Source organism: Microcaecilia unicolor, unplaced genomic scaffold (assembly GCF_901765095.1).
Source record: "Microcaecilia unicolor unplaced genomic scaffold, aMicUni1.1, whole genome shotgun sequence".
NCBI classification, from domain to species: domain Eukaryota; kingdom Metazoa; phylum Chordata; class Amphibia; order Gymnophiona; family Siphonopidae; genus Microcaecilia; species Microcaecilia unicolor.
The window spans coordinates 2,392-10,861 of record NW_021963817.1 but is presented as its reverse complement, the minus strand read 5'-3'; the positions used below and the strand labels follow the sequence as shown (position 1 = coordinate 10,861).

Below are 8,470 nucleotides of genomic sequence, written 5' to 3'. Positions count from 1 at the left end.
CAAATGCTACAAATAAATAAAAAATAAATAAGTTAAAAGACAACTTACCGAACACTTTTGTTTATACATATGGAACTTTTTTCCTTAAGCATTGTTAGAACTTGTGTTAAACTCCATAGATAGAAAAGAGGCCAGGGATGGCTGAGTTCTCTCCAAGTGACCTTGACATAGACTGACCAAAGGGGTTAAGTGAAGGTCACTGAATAGATGCAAGGATATGTTTTATTTGATAAAACAGAGATTTTGTGCCTGCAGGAGCCTAAGGATTTACAAAGACAGGTATTCACGATCAAACTCACACCAATGAGCTGACGATCCTTTACACTGCAAAGCTCTTCCCTTGAAGTGGTAATAAATGCAGCCTTGTCATTGGCAGTTGGACAGCTAGTGTGTGGTACCAACCCACATTCTAGATGTCACAGCCGACCACTCCTCCAACCAGCCCACGATATGCCTACCTCTCACTCTTATCTACATTAGACAACTAGTGTAGGTTTCTGTATTGCATTGCTAGTTAGAAGACATGGTAGATGTTGGCTTAGGTATACGTTAATGTCTACTATGTGGTAAAACCCAAGCTGGCTGCTTTATAAAGCTTAATACAAGACACCTTTAGATTAGATGCTCTATAGTAGCAGAGAGACATGGAATGTGATGCAAGTATTATTATTTTAATGAAAGAATGAATACAGTACAGGCATTAAGCAATAAGAAAACAATTCTTTACAATATGAAAATAATACTAGGGTCCTTTTACTAACACAATAACAGATTTAGCAGGTGCTAAATGATAATATACCTGTTATATTCCTATGGGCATCTTATCATTTAGCGCACACTAATTGTTAACACACACTAATTCTGTTAGCGTGCCTTAGTGAACATTTTAATGATTTTCAGAAGGTAGGATGAGAATACAATGCCAGAACACAGAAAATTTATCTGAAAGGTGATTACAAAGATATAATGACCAATTTTTAGCCTTGACCTTGTTCCAAAAACGGCTTATGAGATTGTGCCAGTAAATATGTGTATTGCAGGTTAAGTGGTGGTTCATCTCTGTCTTCTTCTAATTTGGAAATGGTTTTATAAAGGGGTCTGAATCTTTGGAGGCACAGCCTTATATGGAAGCTGACTCCTAGCAGTAGAATTGCAAGACTACAGCTACTGGATCAGTGCTGTCAGTTTGAAACTGGAGCCAATGGGGCAGGAGAGGAAAGGGGACCACTCAACCCCCATCCCACTAGACACCAGAGATCAGAACCTGGTAAGTCCTGAGGGGTCCAGAGGGCAGCAGTTGATGAATTGGTGATAGAGTGGGGGGTTTGGATATGTGATAATGGGGGATTTTTAAGGGGGGATCAGATCAAGGAGCTAGGGGAGAGCGGAACAACGAGATTGGGGAACAGGACATGGACATGGAATTGGGGAGGGGAGAGGAAAAGGGAACCAGGGAGAATTGGCACTGCTCAGATTTTGATTGTCTCAGGCTGCCTGGTTAAGTGCTGGCGTATATTGGAATCTGACATGCTCAGTGTTGTGTAAGAGGGTTTGAAGCCTCTCCTGCCCACTTAAACCACATTGAATATCAACCCCTTTATTTTTGATGTGTTAGATTTTGCAAGTATTTAAAAAGAAAGATGCTTGCTCATGAAATGCCTTTGATCACTGTCCTTAAGCATTCAGGAAACTTTAAGAAATTAGACACCATTAGCATTACAGAAGTTTCACTTTTTCCTTAATTTGATTCATTCTTGTTCCTAACCCTATAATTGCACAGTTAGGTAACATAAAAGTAATCAACATTTTGCAGGTTTTCAGCCAGAAAGATTCCTTCCTTCATTCACTGTTCAGGCTTCTCAACAACCAAGGTCTGGAAGAAATAAAATAAAATGATGAAATGAAGATGATTCAAAAATATATTTTGCTTTATTTGGGAGTAGATGCAGTTCTATAACGATGTGGCAACAATTTTATAATGGCTTAATAATGCACCTAAACCATTATAGAATACTAGGTAAAAGACGTTGGCCTGCCAATTTTTAGGTGCAATCATTAAGCAAGATCAATGACTGGCATAAGTGAGCATCCCTAGGGGGACCATTAAACACATGTAACCATAGTATTCCATATACCTAGTGGCTTGAGGTATATATTGAACAGAATAGATAACAGTATTGATCCTTGTGCTACACCAGATGGCGGAGCCCATGGTGGCGATGAGTTGCTGCCAAACGTTATGGATTGTTGTCTGTCTGATAGATAGATAGGATCTGAACCAGGCAAGTACTGTTCCATTGATGCCTGTTTCTGTCAGTCGTGTTAGCATGATACAATGATCCACAGTGTCAAAAGCTGCTGAGAAATCTAGCAGGACTATCACCAAAGTGAATCCCCTGTTTCAGTTCTGTGAAGATCATCTAGAAGGGATACAAGGACCATTTCTGTTCCATAACCGGGTCTGAAACCAGACTGACATGGATCTAGCCATTTTCTCTCTTCTAGCCAGTCATTAAGTTCAACATAGACTGCCTGTTCTATAAGTTTCCCTAGAAATGGGATGTTGGATACTGGCTGGTAACTTTCAAGTTTGTTTTGCTTTACCAAAGGGTGACTCACTGCCCATTAGAAAGAGAGGTATTCACAATTTTTGTGATGGCTTCTATGAGGCCCATACTTTCCTGCTGCACTATCTTTGATGAGCAAAGGTCAAGGGAGCAGGTAGTTTGTCGAAGGTTGAAGTTCTGTTAGGATTTTGTCAAGGCTCTCCTCTGTCATTGGGTTAAGTGTCTCATCTGTCTCTGTCAGGAGTTTGTGCACTCCTGGTTAACAGATTGGAGACTGGGTGGGATTGCCTGTAAATCCTGGTGGAGACTTTTAATTTTGTTGACAAAGTAGGCAGCAAAATCATGGCAGTTTAGTTTAGACTGGGCAGGCTGGTTCTGTTGTGGGGGTTGCAGTAGGCTGTTTACTATACTGAACAACTGCTTGGTTGAATTGGCAGCCTGTGCAATGCATTGAGAAAAATATGTTTTTTTGGCTGTTGTCAAGGCTTGGCGTTTTTTTGTTGTTGTGTGTTTCCTCTAGTTTAGCGTGTCTTCATCCAGGCAGGATTTACGCTATCTCCTTTCCAGTTTACGTCCTTCGCGTTTAAGGATCCAAGGTTCTGGAGAAAACCAAGGTGAGTGTTTGTGAGTGGAGCATAAAACTGTTTATACTGGTGCCGTTTTCTCTTAGGTCTTGGCTAAGTATGTATTCCAAATGTCAACCTGTTCTGACACTGTAGTTGTCTTTTCATCCACATGTGGATAGTCTAAGGCCTCTAGGAAATTTCATCGGTCAGCTTTTTTTGTCTCTGATCTCCTTCCAAACTCTGGGAGGTGCCATTTGTTTCAGGTGGTCACTTAGGGAAAAGACTGCTACACCTCCACCCCGTCTTCCTGGTCTTGGTTGATGTTGGATGTTGAAACCTGTTGGGCCAGTGGTAAACCCACACTTTCATCTAGCCAGGTTTCACTTATTCCTAGGATGTCAAGATTCTGTTCATGTATGACATCATGGATCACCGAGGATTCTTTGCAGCTGATCTGGCATTCACCAGTCCTATAGTTCCCAAGGGTGGTCTTGGGCTAGCTTTGGGGTGGCAATGAGGTGATCTTTTAAGTACTGTTATGTACGTGTTTGACCTCTTGCAATTTTGCCTTTTCTTTAGTTGGTGAGGATTATAGTTTCCTCTCCACACATCACTGGGATCCCCGAAGTCTCACAGTCCCCCTTAATAAAGCTATTAAAACTATATTATTTAATTGAAAAATCATTTATTTTTTTAATGAACAGTTTTGTTTATTTGTTTCTGCATGTTTTGATTTTTGTTTAACTGTATCTCTTTTTATTTCAATATATGCTTTTTTTGTTAACATGTTCTGGGCTTCATTGGAAGGACAGGCTAAACATTGAAATAAAAAAAAATAAATAAATAAATAGAACCAGACTTACCTACAGCCATGAATAGACTACCTATTTAACAGTAATTCAAGAATGGGCTAAAAACAATAAACCCAAGTAAACAGAGCTCCTGTGAGTACCGAACACAAGTGTGCACATACTTGACATCAAAATATATTTTTTGGAGATATAAACTTCTTCATAAACCGCAAGTCAGGAACTGTGGAATACAATTAAACACTTACATTGATCCCAGCAACTTTCAAGATCAGCCAAACCTTCAAGAGCTGTTTCTAATCTTTGCAACAACTATGCTGCCTCTCTCTATACATTGAGATGGCAAGTCTTGTCAGAATGACTCATGCCATGATAACATAAGACTGGACTACTGTAATGCACTCTACACTGGTCTGATTACAATGGGTTTGCACCAGTTCCAACTGATTCAGAATGCAACAGCAAGACTGATAGAAGGAAATAAGACATAGCCACATCAAACCATTTTTGCAAAAACTTCATTGGTTATCAGTACAATACAGGCCTAAACATAAAACTGTGATCTACAAGACCCTTAAAGGAAATGGGCCAGAGCTCCTGAAGAACAGGATCTCCTTCTCCACACCTCCAAGGTTACTAAGGTCCTACCAAGGAGTAACCCTAACACAATCTCTGCAAAGGATATCATGTGATTTGATACCTGCCAATGAGCCTTCTTTGGTGTAGCCCCCATTCTGGAATGCACTCCCTGAAAGGCTTCACTCAGCACAAGGCTATCTCTGTTTCAGGAAGCAAATGAAGGCTAGGCTCTTTTCCCAAGCTTATAACAGAAGAAGTAATTAGCTTACTAGTCACACACACAAGGACTAACACTGGTCTCCACTGGTCTACGCATACTGCAGCAGGCACTGTTCCCTTTAATCCAGTGGTTCCCAAACCTGGTCTTGGAAGCACCCCAGCCAGTCAGGTGTTCAGGATATCCACAATGAATATTCATGAGAGAGACTGCATGCACTGCCTGCTAATCTCTCCTGGAAACCTGAATGGCTGGGATGCCTCCGGGACTAGGTTTGGGAACCACTGCTCTAATCTGAGAGGGTGTCCTCCATCTATAGCCCTGCCAGTGGGTGGAGCTGTTTCACTATTACATTTTCAATAGTGATGGACAGACAAGCTCTGCAAGACTCCAGGGAACCTGCCTGTCTCTAGCCATTAAAACACAGTATTGAAATAGCGCCCCCACTGGCAGCAGTGTAGTTGGAGGACCTCCGCTCAGCTTAGAGGGAAAAGTGGTAGCAGGACTCCTTATCCATTCCTACCCTAGTTGAGATTATATTCATGGACCTTTCTGATTAGATGTGCTAATTTATTTTTAAAAAATGCTGACTGCCACTGTTACCCTCAAAGATGATTTTACCCTTTCCTGTTTCTATGATTATAACAAAACTCACTATCACATGCATGCTAATGAACCTGAAGAGAGAATGTCAACAAAAATTTGGAACACTTACTGTTGACTCCACTTTCCGCATTCATCATCGTAAGGCCACTTGTGAATGCTCCAGGTAACTGTGTTTGACAAGGGTAGAGGAGAACAATTCAACTTTTATAACTATTAAATAAGAGTCAATGCTGAAGGACCCTTTCTTATTGTCATCAAATGTGAGCAGTATAAAGTGCACAAGAGATGTTGAGTATAAACCACAAATGGGCTTTTTTTTTTTTTTTTACATTTACCTCATTCTACCAAATCTGTTAGTTTCTCTTATTTCTGTTGTCATTTCATCATCTGTCCTTCGTGGCCAGGTGGGCAGCAATATAGTCCCACCAGTATTCTCATTCTCTTTATACACGGAGAGGCCGACATTCGGACTGCAAGAGTTTATTGGCTAACTTCTGTGGTCGGAGCTAAAACTGGTTATTCAATGAGCGGCCATTTTCGGTGACTCGTATTGACTATCCGGTTTATTTTTGGCCAATTTAAAGATAATTGGATTAGTCAATAGTGAATCTTAACAGTTATCTTTAAACCGGTCAAAGACATCCCACGTTATCATGTTGCCAAATATGGCGGCTAATCTGGATTTAGATATAGGCGTCTAGCAAGTTATATCAGGCAATATAACCGGCTGTCTGCTAGCCACTAACCTGGAGTATTCACAGCTGGTTATCCCCCATTGAATATAGGTGGATAGCTCGTTAAATGCTATTTAATCGGTCAACAGCCATTCTGGCCTGTTAAATAGCATTATATATCAGGGGTGGGGGATAGGGGAGGGATTTCTATGTAGAACGATTCCACATTGCAATCTGTTTCCTGATGAACTGTTATTTTCTTTGACACAATTTTCTTTTTAACATATAACATTATCCTCCCTCCAATTTGACCCACTTTATCATTGCAATAATTTCTACTTTGGGATCACAGTGTTCCACTGGGTATTTTCCTTCCACCAGGTCCCTGAGATGACTAAAAGACAGGGCAACAACATTAGGAGCTGATAAACCCGCTAATACCTTAATTTTCACTGTTCTAGGGCTCTTAGAATTCTGTGACAAATCTAAACTAAGGCAAAATAATTTTAGATTTTTTAATAAACTAATAACTAATGTTTGTTTGTTTTTTATGAAATTAACTTGGGTTTTATCAGTAAACCTACAAATTTTCCTGTATCCCAAGCTTAAATCACTAAGGGGTATTTTTACTAAGCAGTGGTAGGCACTGATTTTTTCTTTTTTTTTACTCTTTCAAAAAGTACAAAGATTAGGGAACACTCAATGAAGTTGCCTGGAAATACATTTTAAAAAGAAGAGGAGGAACAAGCTCTGGAAATATATTTGCATAGGATGTGGTAACAGCAGTTAGCGTATTTGGGTTTAAAAAATGGTTTAGACAAGATCCTGGACTAAAATTCGTGGGATTAGTAGCAAGGAATCTTACTACTCTTTGGGTTTCCAGAATTTTGTTACGCTTTAGGATTTTGGAATCTTGCTATACTTTGGGATTCTGCCATGTACTTCTGACCTGGATTGGCCACTGTAGGAAACAAGATACAAGGCTAAATGGACCATTAGTCTTATCTAGTATGGCTATTCTTATGTTCTTATGGACCATGAAATCTCCCTGCAAAAAATAATCACATCCAAAGAGTCTTCTTCTTTTGTCAGATATCCATGTAAGATTTCTCTTTGTAAGTCATATTAAAAAATTGCTTTTAGATTTCCTTACTCTTAGAAATAAATAAGTACATAAGTAATGCCATACTGGGAAAAGACCAAAGGCCCATTGAGCCCAGCATCCCGTCCTCGACAGCGGCCAATCCAGGTCAAGGGCACCCGGCAAGCTTCCCAAACGTACAAACATTCTATACATATTATTCCTGAAATTGTGGATATTTCCCAAGTCCATTTAGTAGCGGTCTATGGACTTGTCCTTCAGGAAACCGTCCAAACCCTCTTTAAACTCTGCCAAGCTAACAGCCTTCACCACATTCTCCGGCAACGAATTCCAGAGCTTAACTACACATTGGGGGAAGAAATGTTTTCTCCTATTTGTTTTAAATGTACTACACTGTAGTTTCATCGCATGCCCCCTAGTCCTAGTATTTTTGGAAAGCGTGAACAGACACTTCACATCCACCTGTTCCATGAATATGAATACTGGAGAGTACCTAGCTTCAAGGGGCTCCTGCATTCATTTTGGGGGGGACTGAGCAAGCTTGGATATTTGATTTTGAGTGGAGGTTTGTAGGTGGGAAGGAAAGGCCAACATAAGAACTTATCTACGCCTCAAGAGATGTGCATTAAAACACATTAAATATTCATGAACTGAGCTGATTTGCATGTATTTGCATGTAGTCATCTCTCTTCAGTATTGACATTGTATTTTATCTATATTAATATTAATTCAATTCAATTTAGGTCTTACATACTGCTAATATCCCTTGTTATGCATCAAGTAACACAAGCATTTAGCCCATGTTAGCTCACTTTAGTAAACAGGACGCTGTATTTTTACTTTCTTAAAATAGAACAACTATTGCCTCACATTTTAATAACAGGCATACCCACATGTCTTGTGGTCTTTAATGAAATATAACTTACCTGATTCAAGATAGTTTCAAGAATTTTCTGAGCATTTATGCTGTCTCTAATGTCTATTCTAAATAAATAGAATGGAAAAAGAGTTCACGTTATTGCTGGTAGTAACAGAATCAAATTACATGCAGTGTACTAGAGCTGGTCAAGATCAAATTGAAATAACCTTATCCATCCTAAAATCAGGGTTGGTTAAAACACCACTGAGTTTCAAAGCTTAATGTAAGAGTATAGATGCAATCAAATGCATTTGCCTTAATCTGTGTCTATTTCTTTCTTCCTGGGCATCTGATTTTTGGGGGGCTACTGGCCAGTTAACTTGTCCTCTCCCCTTTTTATGTGTTTCATTTTTATATTACCATTGTTGATGGGGTTTGATGTTGTGCTATTCGTCTTTTGCCCCTTTTGAGATTTTGTTCATTTTTGGTAC

The 8,470-nt window shown here is 39.6% G+C and overlaps 1 long non-coding RNA gene across 1 annotated transcript; it reads right to left on the bottom strand.

Moving 5' to 3' along the window:
* Positions 1–1,452: 1,452 nt before the first annotated feature.
* Positions 1,453–8,110, bottom strand: LOC115459661. The gene is made up of 3 exons (XR_003940313.1): positions 8,047–8,110; positions 5,454–5,511; positions 1,453–1,873 (listed from the first exon to the last, which is right to left on the bottom strand). It is a non-coding gene; the product is annotated as an uncharacterized LOC115459661 (long non-coding RNA).
* Between the last annotated feature and the right edge of the window lie 360 nt (positions 8,111–8,470).